This window comes from Apus apus, chromosome 9 (assembly GCF_020740795.1).
Source record: "Apus apus isolate bApuApu2 chromosome 9, bApuApu2.pri.cur, whole genome shotgun sequence".
Classification (NCBI taxonomy): domain Eukaryota; kingdom Metazoa; phylum Chordata; class Aves; order Apodiformes; family Apodidae; genus Apus; species Apus apus.
The window spans coordinates 17,582,806-17,606,888 of NC_067290.1; the positions used below are offsets into that span (position 1 = coordinate 17,582,806).

The 24,083-nt window shown below is 40.8% G+C and overlaps 1 protein-coding gene across 3 annotated transcripts in view; it reads right to left on the reverse strand.

Annotated features, from left to right (window-relative positions):
• Positions 1 to 24,083, reverse strand: part of FOXP1 (forkhead box P1) — a 380,894-nt gene that overhangs the window by 214,851 nt on the left and 141,960 nt on the right. For all 3 annotated transcript variants that reach the window (XM_051627372.1, XM_051627371.1, XM_051627369.1), the window contains exon 3: positions 5,726 to 5,791. The gene's annotated coding sequence lies outside the window, so the exon portion shown is untranslated. The remainder of the gene's footprint in view (positions 1 to 5,725; positions 5,792 to 24,083) is intronic.

The following is a 24,083-nucleotide window of genomic DNA, read 5'->3' on the forward strand; positions in this document are numbered from 1 at the left end:
AGCAAGTTCCAACAAAATTATTAATTCAGAGTTGTTCTCCTGCTTCAGAAGGGAACTTTGAAACCAAGTATTTCCGTGACCTTAGTTTTTGTGTTTGAGACCAATCATGAGTTCAGGCTACCTAACCTGACCCATGTCTGGGTTCTGCAGTAATAAGGAGTGATGGTGCTCCTACCTATGCCATTACTCTCAAACCTTCCTAGATCAAGCTATTATAAAACACAGAATGTCTTGACATATTATCCAGTTTGGTCTTGAAGAACCAGGCTGGAAACTGCATAGCCTGCACTGCATTGTGTATTTATGAGGTGCTTCCTTGGTCTATCTGTAGTTAGACCAAGTTTAAAGAAAAACATCGATGTACCTGTTGATCACACCCATAGATAAGGCACAATTAGTATGAGAGAGGAGAGGCTGTTCATGGACCACTGATGGCACAACAACAGGCTCCAACTTTCTGAACACAGCTTTCACAGCACCCTTTCCCAAACAGCTCAGGCTGACGAGTCCAACCAGCTTCAACAGCACTACCCACCACTGTCCCCAAAAACCAGAACGCGCTTGCAGACACATCAATCCCTAGCATGGGATGTTGTGTCTCCCTCTTGGGATGCACATATCTTAAATTTCCTCATACACAGAAGAGTGATGGGAGGAATTCAAACACCTGCCTGCGGCAGGGATGCTGCAACCCTGAGCTCCATGACAGTACTTGCCAATACAGACATTTTTACATGAAACTCATCAGATGAAGAAGGCTGGGTCTCCTCTGATGGCACCTTAATCAACTTCATAGCACTCTTTAGCAACTGACTGAAGCAGCTACTTCATCTGCAGTTACAACCTTTGCATGTTGGGCCATTTTCAATATATGCAACCGTGTTTGATCTGTGGGTACAGATCAAGCTGGTGCTTTCCAAATCTAGAGGTGGGCACCAACTGCTCAGCCTTGTATTTCATGTTCTGCAAAGATTCAAAACGCACAATGGGACTTGGAACACATGCTAAGTAACACAAACCAGCACCTGTATTTTACTGAAGATCATACCTAAGCTAATGGAAGGAACACTGCAGGATTATGCAAAACACTCACCAGATATTGCTCACTTCAGCAGTCTTCATGAAGACCAGAATGATTTGGTCCAAAAGCATCAGATAAGAGGATCAAAACCTGCTCCTGACTATCTTAAAGCCGAGAAACATGTATTTCTACTAACCCACTTCAAGATTTATAATATATTAAGGAACATTAAGAAGAAGAAAAAAAAGAAGAAAAGCTAAATGGGCCAAAAGCAAACAAAAGAAACATGTTCTCTTGAGATTGCTAAAGCTGGCAGACAATAGCACAGAAAGAACTCCTCTGACAGATCTTTGAAGTCTTCAATACAGCATGCTAGTGGTCCATGCTAATGAGATTTGCTCAGATACTTTTTAAATTATTCCAAAATGTCTTAATCTATTTTCTACATCTTCTTGACCCAATTGCTTCAGAGAAGTCACAGCTTCAGCCATTTCTAGACTTAACTTTTCCTTACAATAGGTAAGGTCTTCAGGCAGCTGGTGTTTCCAGAGGCCCCCACACAACCCTTTTACGGCTAACCCCAAAATATGCAGGTGACACTGTCATTTCAATTGAAAGAGATTACAGAAACACTTTGCACTGCACGGTACCTTTCAATTCCAGTAACTCAAAGATCTTAACAAGTAGGATATTACAACCTCTCCCAAAAATCTGAAAGTAAATGAATCAAGTCTCAGATGTGGCTTGACAAGACACTAATCGCTCTGGCTATATGAATATCACCCCATCAGCAAGTGAGCAGCAGGCACCCATAGGGGTGTCCCAGATCCCTATTTCCTGCTGAGGGTGATACAAACACTCATGTAAAATGATTCCAGTATAGTTCTAGGTAATTTGGGCAAGTTACAGAGAAAACATTGGAGAAAATTTCCAAGAACCAGGTTGTCTGCTCCACTACACTTTCTTATGAATGTACCCAAGTCACAAGACCCATATTCAGAAGTACCTGCACACCACATCTTCCAGGAATAATGGTATTTCTGCTCTGCAGTATATTTTAGGACCATTAGGTCAAAAAGCTAGAAAAATCAAGGTGCAAACTCACCAAGGAAAACATTGCTCTGCTAACTTCCCACTGCCTGACATGCAAGCATCACTGCCACCTAGCCAGCACCGAAGGCAGGAGAAAGGACCTCACCAGCCTATCTTCTACAAAGTCATAAGCAAGAAAAAGTGTTGGGGAGGAACTGCACACACTGTTGAGCCCCTCATAAATAGAAACTTCTCTGAAAATGTTTGTTTCAGGGCTTTGACTTTTGCCTGGAGCTCCTCTTGCTATGGCACAGCAACATGCCAACTTGGTTTGAGAGACAAGTCTCCTGAAGAAACAGAAGTGGCGGCACTATTGGAAAAAAATTATCAGGGTGGTGGGGGGGAACTCAGAACCACTTCATTTTCCACAGACAAACTCCACAATCCATTTTTATATTGAGCTTAGGGAAAAAAAAAAAAAAGGTCCATCTGACCTTTCTCTCAGCTTGAAGGGAAGGGAGGAGAAAACATACATCTATAAAAAAGTTAAAGCTCAAACCCACAGATTTATCTGTTGATCATCTCTTTTGGTTCTGAGTTACAGCAGGCAGCTTCTGCTTTATTATCAATATTTAATCAGCATTTAACTCCAACAAGCAGTAAGATCTGAAATTTTAAACAAAGTGCAACTTTACTAAGTCCTTTGTGTTGATTTTTTTCCCCCGTTAAAGGTTTTCTAAAGGATTCTGCTTTTGCTGTCTTAAAAGTCTGCATGTGTTTTTTGTTATCAATAATGTACAAGTTTAGTAGCATGTTTGTACTTTCCAATTTTTCAGCATGCGAGCTATCCCTGATTTACAACACTCACTGAATGGTATTTGATTATTGAAAATGCTTTCACATACATTTAAAGAAATGACTGCTCCTGGAAAACTAACACTATTGTCCATAGTTCTGTAAAAATACATTTCCCCTCCCTTCTTCCCAAATCAAACATTTCAATTCAAATTCTTACTTTGAGGGAAAACTGGCATATAATTAGGCATTATGCCTAACAGTGCTAAATAAAGGAGAATGTAAACACCTTACTTCTGAAGGTTTAACCATCAAAGCCCCTTGCTGTATCTGTTCTGTTATTTGTGCCTTCGTTTGGAGCTCTTTAGAGCTCACACACACAAAAAAAGCAAGCAAACAAAACAGGCTGTATAAAAATCTATTTGCCCAGCCCTGTCCTGTATCCCAGAGCACACGGTCGGGGCCAGGCTCGCACGCAGCGCTGGGACACCCAGGGCCACGTGGCTGCTCCTCAAGGAGCACAGAGTCCTGCTCTGGAAGTGCACCGAGCAGCTTAACCGCTAACTCAGAAGATGGAATTTCACCTGAAATTAAGCTATCAAGCAATTGAGCTCAAACTCAATCAACCAAACCCTTAACCTTCCCTGTTTCAGTGGCACTGCTCTAATTAGGACTCTATCACTATTTCCATTACTATCTCCTGTTCTCATGGTTTATTATCTTGGCAGTTTCAATTCTCACCCAATTGAAATTTGACGTCCAGTTTCTTGGGCCACATATCATTCATTATGGCTTTATTTTATGAAGTATGTTGCAAGATGATGGCCCAATACTGCAGAAAATAGGTTTTCATTGAAAACAGCACCCCTCACTGCAGTGAAAGCAGGACAGAGACAAACCTTCTCATGGAACAAGTTCTAACAGTAAAGGACACACAGAGCAACTTATTTGTCATCAAGTTGTGAATTTTGTGCAGTTTGAAAACACATCCTTGAACATTCATCACACTTGCATACACTGTAGCTGACCTTCAGTTCTCAGGGCCTTCCCACTGAGCCTCGATCGGTTTCTAGGAGACATAGCTTGGCTGAACCCTACTTACCAGCTCTGCCCAGGGGTAGGGGGGTGTGACTCAATAACCTGTGATAGTCAGGAGCTCAAACTGAAAGATCTAATGAAATTTTCCAGCAATACATTCTACAAATCACTCAAACTGCTTACTGCTGAAGGATGCACACCAGACTGGCATCTGCAGTGTCCTGGTGATAGCAATGCAAAATATGTCTGCTTCTGGAGATGGCCTACAAGCCTCAGGCTAGTCTAAAGCTAGCACTTTGCATTATCATGACCAAAATTCCCAGTTTCCTGGGTCATGTAGCACCATGGCCACGCATGAGCCTTGGCTCCACAAATTCTGATGCACTTGGAACTTAATTTTTCCCTTCTTCACAAAATACCCAAAAGGGAAACACCAGTGCAGGACAAGGTAACACCATCTGGTTGAATCTTGTATCTGCTGCTTCTTTAACAGGTGAAATGCACCTAATTCCCCATGGTCTCCACCATAAAAAAAAACAACACAGTAATACTAAAACCCTGAAGAGAAGCATGTGTCATACAGCTGACTTACACCATTGGCATGGTCAAGGATTGCAAAATTCACCTGAACTTCATTAATTTCATCTCACTAAATAGATATTTTCAGCAACAAAGAACTGAAAAAAACCCACATCGTCCTCGGACCTATTTTAATTTAAGACAGAACAGAACGGGGAAATTTCTTTTTCCCCTTGAAGTACATTTTAATAAAATGAAAAATAAAAATAGCTCTAATTCACTCCAATGCATTTAGTCACTCCAAAAAAGTCGAAGTTTTAAAATGAAATCACCATTTTATATTCAAACAAGGTCAAGAGAACAGCACTAACGAGCACTGACATCACAGTGAGCAGCAGCCACTGCTGAACGCTTACATCAGTGTTGCTTGTTGCTATGGTGCTTAACCGACTATTAATTTCTGAAAGAAGGTGATTATAAAGCAGCCATATGAACCTCAGTCAGATGACACCCTTCAGTACCAAACACTGCTCTGCGTTACTCTTTCTCCTCTGCAAGTTAATTTTGTGAATCACCACTTTTGTGATGTTAATATTCCTTTCCAACTTGAAACTTTGGATCAGAAGAGAGGCAAGGAGTTAATTTAGAAGCAAGGGACTTTCACGTTGCTTTAAATAAAAACCATTTTGCAGAGAGAGAGAGATTTCTTTTCTCCGTGTTCCAAAAGACTAAAAAGCATGTGTTTTAATTTTTGCAGTGATAATAAGCAATCAAATTAACAGCTAAATTGTGCTCTGCTGGACACACTGCTGTAAATCCAGGAGTGTTTCATGCTTGGGGAGAAGCAGCACAGAAGCTGACTTGACCATTTCCCAGGGATTTGCCCTGGTCAGGGGACATTGCTGTAGGGCTGTGCCACCGCAGCTCCCAGCCCATCACCTATAGATGCTGGGCCATGGACTTGGCCATGTGGCCACCAAGACCAGGTGGAGCAGGGTCTTCCTATTCACACACAGGCTCTGCCCAGTTACCAAACAGCCTTTTTCAGAACATGGCTGAAAGACAAAAAGTGCATCTTTGTGGCCTTGCTCCTAAAATGTCACAGGACGTCTAAACCATTGGCTTCCAAGGGAAAAAGAAGGTTTAAGGCTCAACAGTGACTCTCATAAGCTTAGCTCCAAACCCAACACTCAAATCTTTATCCATGTTGCCAGAAAAGCCTTTACTTGTGCAACTAAGACACACTCCTGAGTTTGCAGGATCAGGTCCTTCCTTCAGATGTGCTTCAGAAACTGTGTGCAAAACAGTATTTGTATTTACCTTCTTCAGTTGCTCCTGTGAAGCAATCTTCAGTTACAGCCACCCAAAAAGGTCACTCTTCTTACCCTGCAGAGAAAGAAGGTAACACACGTGACTGCTGGGTCAGTGTCAGCAACAACACCACAAGCATTTTCATTGGCACCACATTTGCAAGTACAAACATAAATAAAGCAACAAATGAATCTAATCGTGTTTAATGGTGAATGACTTTCAGAGAGAGTTAATAAAAACAATCAAGTCACAGGACTGCTGCTTATCGGTACCAGCCAGTGTGAGGCTCTTCAGCACGAACAACTTGGTCTTTGGGAGACAAAAAAAAGAAGAAAAAAACCCCGTGGAGATGAGACATCTTTGTTCTCTAGCATAAACTTTCTGAATCTTGATGTCTATCAATCTATTTTCAGTTTGAATAATAGATGAGTTCAGTCCTTTGTTTCAGAAATCTGACTATTGTCTGAATGGGTTCTCCTTACTTAAGGCATTTTAAGACCATTTGTAACCACTGCTATTTTAGCCTCTGGATCCTTTCTTTTTTTCTCATCTTTTTCCATAGAGACACAGTCCTAGATGAGATTTATAACTAGCTGCATCTTCCTAATTCAAAAAGTTGTTGACTGTCTTGGGATATCTTGTTAGGCATTACCAAGAGTACACCCAGTATGCCAAGGTGGTAGAGCAGTGGGTATTAAAAAAATAAAGTGTATCTTTTTATAAAGTAGGATAGAGAAAACAGCACGTGTGCTTTTTTGTGTTGTTTTTTTTTTTTTTTTTACCCTGTATATTACTGCATCTTGTGTACTCTCTCTTATGCAAAAGAGTATGTAATCTTTTAAGAAACATGACAATCTGCCACTTTCTGTTCATGTAATTGGGATCAACATATGGTACAAGAGAAAAGAAAAACATTTGTTTATTAATTTAGATCAAGTTACGAACTCAAACCACTAACAGCATTCAGAATTAATTCCACATCAATTGACCTAATACCTAATACAGTAAAATTATAATTTAACTGAAACATTCATCTTCTGCTGCAGGAGTAACAAATAATATCTAAGAAAGACAAAGAAATATGCAATAATTTAGACACAGATGACATCACACGAAACGGAAAGTCAGTGACATGTGGATGTGTAAGACAGAGCTCCGTGAAACTCCATTTCATAAAATTCACACAGCAATGTGGAGTTTTGGGGGTGTTTGTGAAACTCATCAAATGGTAAGTTACACTATTTACATTGGGAGGTGAAGCTTTTTACTGAGGCAGTAAAATGCCAACCTCTGAGAAAAAAAAAAATCAGAATCTTATTAGGTTCTTTCAAAAGAAAATGTACTCATTTGCCATTTATTTTGAAAGGAAAAATGTTTTCACCAAGAGAATGAGGCATTACTTCTTTACCATTGAAACCCAATTATTTTTAGCCAGAAAAAAAAAAAAAAGAAGTAACCTTGAGATGAAATTAATATTTGTTTTCTCTGTTGCTCACTGACATTTTATTTAATTTTTATTTCTTTTTTTTTTTAATGTTCTGAGTGAGAAGCTTTTCACCGTTCTTGTCATGCAGCACTGGAAGGTCTGGGGCCAAAACCTGTGTTTGGAGTATAGGAAGCTCTATGTGCTTTGCTGGGGTACATGTATCAGACATTATGATTCTGCTCTCTAAAGGACATAACACCACTCCATCATAATAGGTCAGGTCTCACCTTCCTGAGAGTATGTAAGACAATACATCTTTTATGTAAAATACATGACCTTTGACATACGATGTGCTCTTAGATTAGCAACAATAAAGGCTTTTATCCTGCTTTGCTGCAGGGGTTATCTTGGATTTGACACTAAACCTCTTTTCATATTTATCTGTTTTAGAAATTTTCTGGGTATTTGGCAGTCAGATTCTTATTTTGGCAGTATTTTGCAAGCAGACTTCACTTCTACCCTGAGTCTTCATGATAGTAAATGAACCATCTTACAATGTACTTTTTAAGGAAACTGCTGAAAATTACACGTTTGCATAAAATGTGCATACAATATAGCTTTCAGCACTGCTCTAAAAGGCAGGTAACGTTTTCTAAACACACTTGGCACACATGAACTGAACAAGCTCTAAGGAAACCCAGTAACAGTGGCCCAACATTAACTGGTGGGAGACCAATAAGGTCCTAGGAGGGCAACACATGTGGAGGGATGAGAAGGATTTCAGCTCTTGTCACAAATGACTCCCTGATTGAAATCCAGGCTGCTTTCATTTCTGGTTATCTAAGTCTCACTATATGCTACCTGACTTTAAAATTTGGATAATGTACCATAGAAGTTAAAATGAGCAGCAGAGACAGCTGTTCCCACCTGTGAAAATTTCTCATTAACAGTCCAAAAAAGTTGAGTATCTCAAAATGTAGAAACACAAATACGGATTTTCCTCCTGAAAATGTTTATAAGGGTGAGCAAATGGATGCAGGCAACACACATTCCTTCCATCATGCTGTCTTTAAGATAAACACAAAGTACCATCAACACTGTAAGTGTGCATGTGGAGCAAACAAAGAAAAAATCCCATCCTACCAAAGCAAGACACTCCACTACACTCAAATTTTCCCCCCAAGGAGATGATTAAAATAGAAAACCAACCCACAAACAAAAAACCACTGAGCAAGCAGCAGTGGTCCTGCTGTCTCATGAGTAGAGAAAAGGTCTCCAAGCACCCACAGCGCCATCCCCTTGGCTCAACTGGCACCCCACAAGGGGAATGGGCCGTGCAAAACCACATGCCATGCTCACATTTTAAGGTAAATCCTAAAAATTGGATTTAGTCACCAAGTGCCTCAGTTTGCCCATCAGCAAGATGAGTAAACTCTTGTAATACATTTTGAAATCCGTGAATATGAAGATATTTTTAAAAATAGCTGTTTTCAGCGGGATTTTGGAAAGACAAGTGGTAATAATCCTAAAAAGTTCACAACCCGAGCCAGTGCTGTACCCTTTTCAGTTGACTTTCACGGAAAGCCCCCCTATGGCTCTGGATCAGGGCCCACCTATTCACTTGGTACCAAGGGACCAGACAGAAAGATCAGAGGCTTTGCCATTATACCTGCTGTCTGGTCTGACCTCCCAACTCTTTTGATCCCACAAGGTCTACTTGATTTAGCGGTCTCCTCCTTCAGGGCAGGGAGGTCACAGAGGGGAGGGCTGCAGGATGGAGCCCTAACCCCAAGTGATGACTGCAAAGCCAAACTTCACCAATTATATAACAAATACTCAGAAATAGAGAGCACTGCAGATTGAGCGTCTACCTAAAAAAGTAACGTTTTTACTAATATCTAAATGAGAAGAGCCTTTGGTATAGCCAAAAATAGATGAACAAAGACCTTCATCCCACACAAACGGGCTGTGAGTAATTTTACACAGGAAAGTAGGACAGCAGTTGAGCTGCCCCCTGCTTAGAATTACACACGTACATCTTTTTGCCAGTGTCCCAGCCTCGAGAAACCTACAATTCATTATTGGAAACCTGAAGTCGCAAGGGAATCTCCCCTTCATTGCCTAGAAAGCACATTTATTTTTTTTTTATTAAAAGACAGAAACACACACCAAATAGCACAACAAAAAAATTTCCCTGAAATTTGATTTTGCTTCACTTTTTCTTATATAAGACCAGCTGAAATATATATTCAATGTGTCTGATTAAGGTATTTACTACAAGGCTTCCTGAAAGCTTTAAAATACCAAGACTTGATCATCAAAAAAGCACTTCTGTGCAGTACTTTCTTCTAAATAAAGTGAACCATAACCACCTAATACAGCTGCTTCTTTCCCTTCAAAACTCCCAGAGTCACATTCAGCAGCACACGGGCTGAAATACAAAATGTGTCCTACTATTCTCATAATTATTATTTTCTCGTCCTATACAGGAATAGATGCAATGATTTTGTCAACTGTACGTACATAAGAGGGGGGGGGGGGAGGGAATGATCTTTTTTTCATTTGGTATATTGCCAATCCTGAAAATACAGGATGTATCGTGATCGGGAAGAGCAACATCTGGTAACAGGCAGGCTCGTGGGCCCAATCCTGCACACAGGTTATTTTTCCAGCCACTGCACTCCCTTCAATTACTTTCACAAACACACACAATCACACACAGAATTGCTTTGAGGATGGTCAGTAGTCAACTCTTCAGTTTTGTTGTACCTGTTTTATTTTTAATTTTTAAGAGGTATCTAGCAACTTAAAACCTAAACATATTACACTAAATATTTTAAATCATCTGTAATTATTTTAAATAATCTGAAGGGGATTTTTTTTTTTTTTTCTGAACATTGTCAAGGTGGCTGCCTTCTATAGTGCAGTGCATATTACATCTCAGGAGGCACGGTACAGGAGATTTTCTATCCCAGGAGTCATTATCACCTCCTCAGAAAGTGAAATGCAGGTGAACAGTAAAACTGCCAGAGACTCTAAGTACACTTCTTCCACCTTGCTTTGAAGAGGGGGAAATGGATTTGGTACAGGCCAAAACACAGGGATATTAATGCTTCTACCTTGCTGCTTCTTGGTGGAAGGAGGGAACAAATCATACTGTATTTTCACTTTCAGTCATTAGCAGGCTGGTCAGAATCTCTGGCTGGTGCTTATTATTTATTCTAAACAGAATTAAAATAAAATAAATATAAATAACAGCACGAGGACACAGCTATGCACAGCACATTTTCTCTTTCAAAATAGTATTACCTTTCAAGTCCACCGTAACCTTGGAAAAGAATCACTCGGTGCAAGGCAATACTACAAAACTAATCACAATCCATTCCTCCCTCGCTTTTTAATAGCTGTTACAGGAAATATGGGTACAGTTAATAGACAAGTTAAGAACAACTCGCTTCCAATACAGAACTTGAACTGCGATTGTAAGTCTTGCATCTTTTAATGACGGATTGGTTATTTGCCTCACACGAATTACTTTGCATAACAGAGCTGGCCCTCATTGAATCCATCAGACGTAAAGACCATAACACGTTCCCAGAAAGTATCAAACCTGTCAAATGCCCAATCAAATGATGAGAGGCCATCTCCCTGACGCCGAGAGCCAGCAGATCAAACGCTGCTGCCTGTTTTATACTCGCCAGATCTTTCCCGTTTCTTAAAATAACTCGCCGTGCCTCAACGCCAGCCTTAACCGTTTTATGTCTGTGTCATAACTCTCCTCCTGAAACTTGACCTCACCTAATTAAAGCTCCGGGAGGAATCCCCCTTCCCCGAGCACCCTGCAGCAGCCGCTGTCGGTGCGGGCTGACAGGCTTGCTCGACACAGACACCGGACCCGTTACTTTCCAGGACTCCGACAGTGCTCCTTGGAGGGGCTGCCTGGCACAGTGAGGGCCCCGGGAAGGGCCGAGTGTTCTCCCAACGCCGGGATACGTGAATTTCCACAGCCCCCCCGCCGTGACCCGCGCCCCTCAGGCCGCCCCTCAGCGCGGGAGGGCCCCGCACTCCCCTCCTTACCTGGCAGGCAAGTGACACCCTTGGTCATGGTCATGTGAAAATATTTTCGAGGTATCCTTTAACAGCCTTTAAATATTGAAGCCTAAAAACAATATTTGCTGTTTTACCTTTGAAGCTTTAACAAAAGCTTTGTTTTAGCATTTACCTCGGTGTGCAATAAGAGTTAATAATCAAATCCGTCCCAACCCCCACAAATGTTAAACAAAAAGATAAAAGAAATGCAAATAGCTATTGTCATGGAAAGTTAAAGTACCTGTCTGTATTTTTAAGTGAAAACTATTATCTCTATCAATCAAAATTTAAGAATACAATAGCACTAATCACACAAGGTGCTTTGACTGAGGTACTTTTCCTCATAAAAAGTTTTGTTGGTTTTTGTTGGGTTTTTTTCTGCTTTTTTTTTTTAACTGGTGCATAAAAGTAATACACTTACAATTAGATATGGCATTTGTAATTTTGTTATTAAAAATCCTCAGCAGTCTTCTTGTTAATAAATGCCTCTGAGTCTGTACGCTGATTTGTACCCAAGAAGACCAAAGTCCCTACATATTTTAATAAGGTTGATGAAATTTTATTCAGATTCTCACACTTTCCAACATGTGGTGGAACAGCACACTCTTCTGTTAGAGAGGAGTTACTTAAACGAAGGAAATAGTTAATTGGTAACCAAAACTACTACTTCTGGCCTCGCTGCACATTTTCCACATTTCTCCAAACGCTGTCTGCACTACAACCCTCTACTTTGAACACGTGCCCTTTGTCATCTTTTCTTTCATTTTTTTTATACCAATTCCCTCTCATCGGACTCTGACACTCTTCTAATCCAGCATACACTACATATACAGTATATACCTTGAGCAGGCACAGCACACAGATTTTCTCAAAAGTCATTTTTAAAACTAATTTGTCCAGCTAACTAATCAGAAGCCGAGCTGTGCAGTTAATAAGTGCAAGAGCGAGCAACAGTAATTATGCCCATACTAAAAGAAAGAGCCTGAGATTAAAATACCTATAAGTCAATAGTTAAACCAGGATGCCATTATGCAAACTCTGCTCTCAGGGAGGGATGTCTCCCACACTGAGGAGCAATAGGACTGTCATTTTTTCCCCCTGCAATATCAGGTTTCCCACTCTACAGTCCTGGTACTCTGCATCATGGCTAACATCTCTAGTGTGCTATTAATATCAATGAAGAGACGATTCAATTTCCACATAAGAAAAACCTTCCTATTGCAGCGCAGACATTTGAGTGAGGACCCTTGCGAAGGAAACAATAAAGACCAGAGGGTTGGGGTTTTCTTCCCTCCCGCCCCCCCCCCCACCCATTTTTTTTTTTTTTACTGCTGCTTTTTGCAGTTCTGCGTTGCACACCGTTTGAAAGCTTCTCGCTAACAATGGAAGCATTATCTTCAGGATAGTTACAAAACAGGATTTGTTAGTACAAAGAATAGTAACGCCGAACTCATTCCCCCCCTCCCTCCCCGAAATACCTGCCTATTGCAATACGGCAGTTAGTACTTTATTCAGAAGTATTTTCCAGAAACACCTGTATTCTTCATCTAATTCCCTGCCACAAACTCCCTCAGCGGACAAGGTTTCCTTAAGTAGATTTGGACAATTAAAAACAAACATTTTGTGCATTTAAAAAATGGAACAGAAACAAACGGATCTTATTCTACCGGAGTGCAAACTTACCCATTAATGAGGAAGAAAAAGGCTTAGAGCTGTACAGTAATTCCCAACCAACTGCAGAAAGTTGAGAGTTTGAAAACACTGAAGCACTTTTGACTATCCAGCCTTTCTGTGCTTCAACACTGGCTGCAGTGTAAGGAAGGACTGAAGGTATGTGGTCTAAACACAACAAAAGCCACTGCCTTACTCTAGATTAAATATGCAGGAAGAGGCCCCTTTGCATAAACACAAACACTCAGCAAATGAGTAACTGGCTCAAATCAGACGCCTGCTGTGCATTCTACCTGTCCTGATCTCTGACAAGCTACACGGCTTGTTAAAGGGGATAGGAGCTACAAAATCAAATAAAATCATAGCACTAAATGATTTGCTCGTATAACAGTAAATAACAACAGCACCAACAACTCGACGCCAAACGTTCATTTCTAATCTAAGCATTGATTGCTCTGGCAAAGAGCTGAATCGTGTGCTATGCCCGCTTTGGCTCAGCCACCCTCTCGCCAGAGCAGAAGAAACACAAGCAAACACCACCTGTAAAATTCATTTTCATTAACCGTGCTGACATCCAATGCATTCCTGGACCACTTTCTTCTTAACGAGGATTTAAAACTAATACAGAGACTTTCAGTTGACAGATTAAATCTGAATTTGCTTGTACTGTCCTTGTTTTATTTACCATATATGAGACATTTTACACACAGACCTATTTTAGCTGTTAGGAATCACCCCATAATGCACACCTACTTACTAGATTAATTGGAAAAAAGGAAGAAATTCCTGAAGTTTCCCTTAAAAACATTATTTTAAAAATATTACTCTCATAAACCGACTCCTCAAAACTATATTTACTTCAAAAAAGCAACTAAATTAGAGACTGTGTTAGCCACCAAGCACCTCTAAGCATTTATTAATATAATCAAATATACATAATTATATACTGTGATTTACTCTTGCTTCTGGAGAAATAAATTATTTCTCAGTCTCATTTATCCTTCCATTCCAGAAATAGAATGAAGCAGCACAATTTTAAAGCAATTGGAATTCACCAGTGTCCCTTCCTAACTTAAGGAATCAAATCACATTGACCTCTTATTGTAAGTCCTAGCTACATGTTGGTTTTAGTAATTTAATTATTTTTTAATAACTTGCAGTATTAAATGATTGTCATTGAAACACAAATAAGATTATACTCCTCTGCCTTACTCTCTCGTGCTCCGGACTACAGCGTAACGTGGCCAACTCAGCTGTGTCCGGGACCAAAATTTCATTCTGGAAGAGCATTTAAACGCAGGCAGACACAAAAAGATTCAAGCTGTAGAAGATGCAACACATTTACTGGATTCTCAACCATGTGCCACAGATTATTTCAAAGGATACTGGATATAACTCACAGGTTTAATGCGGATCAGGCACGTTCGGTTCCACTGAGCACTCGTATAGAACGGAGGGAGTTCTTACTTCTCCTTGGATAAACTCACCATGTTAAAACACAATACAATTGCTAACGTGAGCTAGTCAAGCCTAACCACATAAAAATCCCCTGCAAAAGAATTCTGCAGGAAATTTTAGAGCCCCTGTATCGTTCACTATTTTCGCATTGAAATGACCTTCCAAATAAGGTGTTAGATAATACGGTTCACATGGATGATAGTGATCTAACCTTGATGCAAATAAACCATAGAACAAAATTTAATCAGTATATCACTGTGTAAAAGCCTTTGTCCATCCCAATGGAGCTTCTAATGACTGTTTTGGCAGTTCTGGCTGGTAGTTATGCCTCCCTGCTCATATATATCTCATACTGGTTGAGCAAGCTAATGGAACTGCTGTTAGTGGAATCCAATATTAATACCCTGCAACATGCAAAACTGGATGCAACTGAATATATTACACAATTACAGGTAGTATCTAATTCCATAGGTATTGGATACTGGGCTCTAAATTAATATTTTAATAGAGAAAGTGAAATAAATACTACATTTCAGGTAAGATATCTATGAACTCTGGATCTGCCAGCCTTCCTGTTTTAAGCCTACTCTATAGTCACACAGAACAGACATAGGACCCTAACAAAATTGGCAGGCAAGCTTTAGATGCTGAGTGACACATGCTGATGCACAGAGTCAAAGATGTCATCTTCATGCAAGCTCCACTAGTTATGAGCTTGAGAGAAAAATGAAACAAAAAAAACAATAAAAAAAAAATGAGGGAGGGGTGCCTAGGGGGGGTGAGTGGAGCAAGACCTCCAGAAAATAAACAGGGTGTACAGTTTCAAAGGCTACAGACACAGACATTTCATTGTTCAAGCCAATTATCAGTGGAAAATAATAACAACAGATGGATTCAGAGTCACTGACTTTTCATATGCACTTCATCTCTGCACAACAGATGATGAAATGAGAGAGCTATCTCAGAAAGGCAAAACATCTTTCAGTAAAAGAACTCTATACTCCAGATGGGGACCTTCTAAGGCAGCTGATTATCTTCTTATAATGTTGTAAGATAGACTTACTAAAACATTTTAAGAACCGATCAGATAGGATGAGCACAATGGCATCATTATAAAAAGTAAGTTGCTTCAGCCTCAGACTTGTGACTAAACTAGTCAGAGATTTCAATAGGGTCATTGCCCATTTTCATATCAAGTGCTGGTGCCAAAAAAAGGCCCTGAAGCTGCTGCTCACAGCCTGGGAAAAAAGAGGGGTTCAGCTTTGCCCAGAGAGGGGATGCAGGTGGAAGACCACCAAGTCAGTGGCTGCATTCATCGGTCCCCAATAGAAATCCTGCTGCTGCAAGCAAAGTGAGCCCTTCTCCAAGCACACCATTTCAGATGGAGACAAAACATTTACAAGCATCACTGTTTCCACTATAACTGCTAGATGTTGAGGGACCTCGTCATTCAGGGGTCTACAGCACTGTAAACCAGAAGGAACTTCAGCTAAGTCAATGGAATTACACCCATGAAAACCAGTGTGAGGCACAAATCAGACAAATTCTTTCTTACCAGGCCTTCACAAAAACTCCACATTTTAGGGGAAATAAAAATTTGCTTTCAAAGGGAAATAACAAATACATGTAAATTTTGGTGGTTCCGGTGATAAGCAGTTCCAACAAATGTCACAAACACCCAGTGAAAAACCACCCACCCAGCATAACCTTCTCCCACTCAACCTGAATACCACAAAGTATGTTTTTGATCACATGAATCAGGTATACCACAATCTCAAAACTTAAAAAAAGAAAAAGTAATGGAAAAATTAGCTCATTAATGTCTAAGATAACATTTCTCTAATGGAAGAATACTACCTAAAGTGGTGCATTAAAACAAGCTGGTTGCCATTTCCACAGTTTCTTCTCCAAAACACTGCAAGGAAAATTTTAAAAGTTACACACTCTGTAAATCAGTTTTGCATAGAGAGGGGGAGCAATACACAACACACACACACACTGAACTTGCACCCACTGCTAATTTATTTCACAAGCTACAAAATATTTCATGAGGAGAGGGCTGTTGGCTTCACAAATGCAAAGGGAAGAGATGGGCTTGCGGGCACACAGCACGGCGTTTCCCCTCTTTGTGAAGTAGTTTGTCAAAAGTAAATTCACAGGGGAACATACAAGCAAAGAGTAAATTTTGCCCAGGGCAAAATTCTGCAACTGCTTTAAGAAGCAAACAAGAACACAAAAGATGTGTAATACAGCCATCTGGCTCTACTCAAGCTATATCAATAATCCCCAAAAATTTATCCCCACCCCCTTAATCAACCCACACTGATGCCATGAAACCAAATGGCATCACTTATGCTTCCTGCCCATCACATTTTGAAATTATATTTAATATGCATACAGTACATATTTGCATGTTAATCAATCAATTTCTTTAAGAAAAAAATATTTTTGCTCCTTGAGTTAATAGTCCTGCTTTTTCTACTTATTCACACTGGGATCTCTAAAACCACCAAGAAAGTCCTTGTGGTAAAGATACTCTCATATCGACACAGCATCTCAGGTATCAGGATAACGTACCAGTCAAAATTTCAATCTCTTCTTCTCTCTAGTTTTGTGTCACAGTGTGAAAATAGCAGAGGGTGAATAATAACTTGCCAGTAAAATTAGCTGTTCAAGAAACGCGGGTAAGCAATCCGTTTTGAACTCGAGGTTGGCTGCGTTTCTAAGCATCACCCCACTTGGGACGCAGGGAAGGAATTAAGGAGGGGAAGTGAAATATCCTGCAATCCCTTTTCCATCCAGGATTTTGAATAGTTGCACCAAATATTTCAGGCTGACCCCATCCTGGAGCCAGCCTGCTCATGACAGAGGAGGAAAATGGGGAGCTCCTGGCCATGGATAGAGGAAAAGCCTCCAAGGTCTGCTGGCTGCACAGGTGCTCTCCCACCCCACCTCAAGCCCCTGGACAACCACCCCAGGATGGAAAGCCAGCCACGTGACTGGAAGTGACTGAAAGGGCAGCCCTACGATTGTTTGGGGTTGGCATAATTTTTGAGGGAAAATCACCCGCGTAACCATCGTGATTCATACTGTGAGCGCGCGACACGAAACCGGTACCAAAAACAAAACTTCAAAGACAGTCTCTCTCTGGTGCTTGGGCGACCGGCGGCCACGGCCCTGGGCGCTGACTCAGAGCTCTTCTTCTTAATCGACTTTTCTACAACAACATACCCTGGCCCAAGCCCTGCCTCTCCCCGCGGCCGTGGCTGCCTGCCTGCACACTCCCCTGCCTGGGTGCTGCCTGGGGGGACACACACCGCAGCGCGGATGGTGCCCCACAGCCCGCAGCACTGCGTGCCCTGCTGTGGCATGAACACATGATTGTTACTTCAGGATGGAGAATACAAGCCCTCAGCACTCATGGCATAGCTGGAAACGTTTTGCAGCTATTTTCTTTGGAAATAAGTGTACGTAGAGTGGTTACGTCTGGTCCTAGACCCAGACTACCAACCTGAGATCACAAACACTTTGCTAATTTTTTTAAAATCCATTTTTGGACTGCTGCTGCTGTTTCTATGGCTTGACTTGTACGGCCTCTTTGTAAGAACTGAAAACAGTCTCCCACAAAGACAGAAATGGGCGAATGGTTTAGAGAGCTAATCCACACCTGGGCTACGTAAAAGGGGCTCTTATTTTCCAAACAGAAACACAACGCCTTGTATATACGAACCAGATTTGGATCCAAATGCTAAACCCTTCACCACATCCTACGTGGCGCTCTGCAACAGGCAAAGGGGGCAGGGTTGGGTGGTGGCTGCACCCATGTTTCTGCAGGAGCTCCCTTCCAGTGGCAAGCTGCAGACGAGGGGCTGGCGTGACCTTGGACTCTCATGGGAAGGGCCGACCCATCCCTGGTTACACCACAGTTCAGGCAGGGTAGTCCCCATCCTGTGCACACCTCTCACAGAAGAATCTGGCCCTGTCTCGTTAATTTTGTTAGAAAAATGAAGGCTGTGACAGAAAATAGCTGAGAACTACATCTTGGCGATGCCAAAATACAATAATAACATGTTCAAAGATTTAATTTAGAAGACTACAAAGTCTAGCTCATACATCATAACACCTTGAAATAACACTTTAAGGTCAAATCCTGTGCATTTTTGGAAACCACCAAAACATAATGAATTTTTACTTAAACACAGCATTTACATTTATAACGCGTTTCAGATTCTTCAAGTAAGCTAGACCACATGCTAGGAAAATGTACTTCCCACAACATACAAATTAAGTCATATCCAGCCTCCCCTTTGCAGGCTGAACAGCCACCGGCACAAATGGAAGTCCTGTGTACGGATCAAAGGCAGCATGTGGCCCTCAGAATAGGATTTTTTCATATTTTTTTTTTAATTGGCCAAACATCAAATCCCACTAATAGTTTATTTTTGTTGCCTTCCTTGGCCCTTTTCTACCTCTCCCACTTATTTCACAACGGAACATTTTTAAACCACCAGAAATCTTTGTGGCAAAGATGATGTCATACTGACACAAGATCAGGTGTGAGGTATGGTATGAATAAATACTTATCCACAACCACATTTAATTTTCAATGGTTGGGCATCAAGAGACAAAGAAGTTCTTATGCAGACATATTAACTGAGGATTTAATTTTAAATGTTCTGCATTTAAAAGAGCAGGAACAACACACAGCACAAGCCTAAAAAAAAAAAATAATCAAAACCCCTTGTACCTTTCTCCTTGTTCTTGGGAAAGCAATACACAGCTCTAAAACTTATTGCTCTTCACAGAAATAAATATATGGTGCTTGATTATTTCATCTTCTAAGTCACCAATACCATGCAGGATAATTGTACTTTATGTACTGGTAATAAAAACTCTCCCTATGAAAATAAATATGCATTTTACAGTAATCAAGCAGGAACTAATTTTGTACTTTTTCACAAGTAGCCATTTACTTTGGCACTGAATGGTAATGTGTAGTAGAGAACGCAGTATATGCTTTAACTCAAGAAAAATTAGACTTGAAAATTAATACACAGTGAAAGACAAATGTAAAGCAGCCTTCTTGTGTTCTGACATAAGAATATAAAAATGACACGAGCAACTAAAGATTAGTTTACATACTTTTCAATCACAGCTGCTGCTCAGTAACCACAATACCTTTAAAATGACATTCTACTGAAACAGATACAGTTTGGCTGCAACAGCGGCCAACTGATACAGTTAATGTGAAATTAAAAGGGCATTTTTTATTTACACACATCACACAGCACTGAGTCCCAGAACAATTACACTGGAAAGATTTTTAGCTGATTAATTTAGAAATAATCTAGTGATAAATAGAGTGCATTGCAAGGGACTCTGCTGAGCAAATTTTTATCACCAGCCTTAGATGTCAAAACACAGTTTCAGGGACAGAGAAAGAACGAGTCACATCTTCTTGGTTAATATTTAATTGGGTGCTAAAGATTCCTCCTAAGGACCTCTGAACCATCACTGACAGCCCCACAAGATGTCCCTATCTATGAAACAGATACCAACCCTTTCTGTATAAACTAACATTAAATTTAATCAAACCATTCAATTAATAAATCACTTTAGTGGACACTGCAGCCCAAACCCTGTTTAATTACATAATTTTAAAAATATTTGCACACTGTGACCGCTAAGATTGGCTCTGAGGTTTCATAATACACACTTAACACTTGAGTTGGAGAACAAATTTATTTAATAAATGCAGAGCTAAGTGCAATAATGCCACTCCACTCAAACTGCAAAATCACTTAGCATATCCTGCAAAAAAAAGCAAATAAACTTTTTTCCCTGTTTAAATGCATGTCCCCACTGGCTTTGGCAGAAGCCACCTCCTTCCTGCCTGCAGTTGGGCAGTCAGTGGGTCGCCCCAGCCTGGGCCAGGGATGGGAGAGAGTCAGGGTCCCTCTCCCATGGTGCAGAGCATCTCTCCACTCAGCCAGCACACTGAGTCCCCTGACCTCCTTCTCCTTGCCCTCTTTGCGTCCATCCCTCCCTCTGAACCTTTTCCACTCTCGCTGCCATGCTCTTCTGCTCTTTCCCCTTTGTCTGCTGCTGCTTGCTGGGTCTCCCCAGCCTCCATTGACATGCTCCAGCTCTTCCCACTCCCACCTTGAGCTCTTGCCCTGAGTTTCCTCCAGCTGCTCTCTTACTCAGTGCCACTGGAGATAGCCAAGGTGAAAAAAGCTACCTGGGAAAAACAAACAAATAAACAAACCCAAACAGGATAGAAAGAAAGGGCTACCAAGGAGAGCAAGGGAAAGAAAACAGTTTAATAACACCAAGCAGAACTATGCAGTTTCCAGTAACAGCTAGAGACATTTCTGAGCACCAGGATGAAAAATAAAAGCCACAGAGAAATGTTATTACTTGAAGTGGGATTCAGGTTCTGGGATGGGTGTCACACCTGAATCCTCAGGACAGAAGAGAACCATGTTACTGCCATATATAACTAGATGTGACAGCTCCTAGGTTGAAATACGTATGGACCAAGCAGTGGCCCTAAATGAAGGGGAAAAAAAGCAAAGCTAAGGGTTTGTCACAGCTTAGACACACAGCTGTGGGCACTCGTACAGACTTTGCATTCATTCAGATAGAGCACAGCTTTCAGGTCCCTGTGGTTCCAGCACGATTTTTGGACGAAAGTTGAGCCTCAAAAATAAATAAGTCTATATTTGGCCTGCCCTGGATTTGAGAAGTTCTCAACAGTACTTTGCATAGAAACAATCTGAATTAATACAGGTTCAGTTTTTGAGATTATAATATTCTTTACCAAGCCAATGGATGCACCTTTAAAATTCACTACCTTGACAAATATTAGAGCTCTTGAAAGTCTGCTTGTATTAGTTTTATGGATCTATTCTACTGCTTAAATCAGGTCTCATTAAAATTACCATCCACACAAGTTCTCCCACTGGGAAATCTACATGCCAGAGCTACTCCAGTTCTGCAGGCGGTGCTCGGAGGGGGCTGCATATTGCAAAGTAGCTGCGGACGCGGCGGGGGGAGGATGGGGAGAAGAACAAGAGGACTTCAGGACAGCAAACAAGTGACTCCTTAGCCTCCTCTGATTTTAAGCAGTGCAACTTTTGCTCAGGTGGTGCAAATGCATCTATGGAAAGCCCTGCTACTGCCAGCAATTAAATCGGGGTGGTGGAAAAAGTGTCCTTTGGAAAGCCAAATTCAGTCTCAAACATCCATTTTAGTGTTGGAATGGCAGGTTAAATATGCAAACACTGCACCTGACAACATACACTAAAGCATATGATCTGCATGCTGCCCCTCCAGTTTAATTTTTAATCGTATCAATACTGAAATCTCAGCATTAATGTATTGATGTTCCAATGAAGACAACTAAAGGCATCTCTGTTCTCTCCAGTGCTAACGACCTGGATGATCTCTCCACTCTGTATTTGTGCAGGTTGTTACAAATATATTCTGCAGCCGCTGTTTTGGCAAAGCAGCAAAAACCTTTGCCTTTTAAATATAAAGTAACAGGAATAATGAATAATATATCTTCTGATTTTTGTTCTGCCATGATATATATATAATGATATATAAAATGTTCATTTATTATTATCACACGTCCTAGGAAGCAGACATGCAAAATTACTTTTTTTTTTTGTCTTATAAGGGTCATTTATCATATAGAACGTCCTCCAAATAGGTAGTCCTAAAATCTGAATTTACAAAGACATTTTTTAAGCTGAATTCTTCCAACAGGGCTACTCTACTGATGGTTCAAATAAAAACTTTATGATATTGAAATAGCTGGATTTAAGGAGGGAAAAAGGCTGTGCATTTTCTTTTAGAAGTTCCTGCCCCAACAAATTAATATCTGCCTATTATTTGCACCTAAATCTTGCTGCATTTATTAGTAAGAAAATCACTGTGTGACCCTCTTTGGGCCAAGTTCAGAAAAGAAAAGCATTTACTAAAAGAGCATTATTTTTTATCATAGCATCTGTGATCTTTGGGTGGGGAAAGGGAACACCCTGAAAAATGAAGTCTCTATATACCAACTATCAGTCAGATTCTAACACTTCTGCAGAATAATGCAAAGCTTTATTTCTTTTTGATGTTAACAGGCTTTTTTTTTTTGCATTCCATTTTTCAATATGTAAAATGACAAAATGCAAAAACAGAAACAAAAATGTGCTTGTTAGGGCTGGCCTAGTTTTTTGAAACACTCACAAAAACAAAACCCACTCATAAGATCTTATTTTAATATGTAATAGAAGAATCTGGCAAACATTAGCCAGAATAAGTCTAGCCAGCAAGCACAGACTAACATACTGGTCTGCTGCAAAGTGAAATGGAAATTTGGTCTTCTTATTCCAACACACAAGAGCAGCATCTTCCACCTGAAGAGCAGCAAAGGAACATGGTGCTGCAGGCGTCTGCAGGGGGCTGCTCAGCTCCTCGGTGCTCACACCAACGCCTAATCATCTTACTTGCAAATGGAGCCCACTCAGTCGTCCCATCTCCAATCCCTCCTTTGCCAAAAGATGAGGACAGTAAAAGTAAGTCCAAAGTAAACACGTGCCTTTTCCCAAAGGCTACATCCACGCTCTTCTCCAGCGTTGGCCGCTGTGATCGTGGTGAGGAAGGCTCAGCAAAAACAAAGCAACAGAGCGATGCTCTTTTCTTTGTGCCCAGAATGTACTCCAAGTCATGCAGCTTTGAAGAGGCACCCAGTGAAAGAGGCAGACAAAACTACCTCCAGGGAAATGGAAAGAAAAGACGATCAAGACCAAAAAAATGAAGGGAAAGGGAGAGCTGGTGTCAGCACAGCTAAAGACTCCAATGAGGAGGGAGGGGGAGGACAACTACAAAGCGCTTAATTATAAACCCCAAAATGTTAGAAAACCAATCTCACTGTAACAATTTGCGTATTTTGGGATTACCTAAGGATGAGGAAGGTTCAGCTTAATCAGCTATCTGTGCAAATGGATCCCCAATGTGCCGGAGCCGAACTCAATGGACAATCCCATTAGAGTGGAAAGAGCACGTGAAACGCCCTTGAGAAAAGTGGCTAATGCCACAAACACTGAGGAAACAACCGTTCATAAATTCTTCCATTTTCAGGCTTAGGAGGCAAAGGGCAAATGTTGAAAGAAACAAAAGATGGGAAGGGCATGGCTCGGCTTTATACAAAGTCCATTTCATGTGTCACACGTTCCCAAGGCAGATCTCACTCCTTGAATTAAAAACCTAATTTTTACCTCACTAAAATAAGCTTCCCAAGAGAGAAACAACTGCATTTCTTTAAGCCACCTAAACTTGAGATGTCCCTCCATCTTCCAGGATAGGAGAAAATATAAGAAGAGTCTCTATAAAAAGGAAAATATTGCAAAAAGTCTTTATAAAAATGCTTGCAAAATGTTAGAATTCAGGTATCTGCACACTCTGTAACACTCCTATTTGGGCAGTCTTTTTGTTCAACACCATCTCAGAGGACAAAAGCTCCTCCCATGGAGGAGGCACACCAGACTTGGCCTCTTTTGTATTTACCCAGGCAACACACCATGGACAAGGACTTCTGGAGAAAGTGGCTAATAGAAAGAATCAGGGGGAGGACAGCCTCCCAGAACCAGGTTACACGCTGAGACAGACATGAGATTGACAGCTGCTGGAAGACCAGATCTCAACCGCCCTCCCCTTAGCTACTGC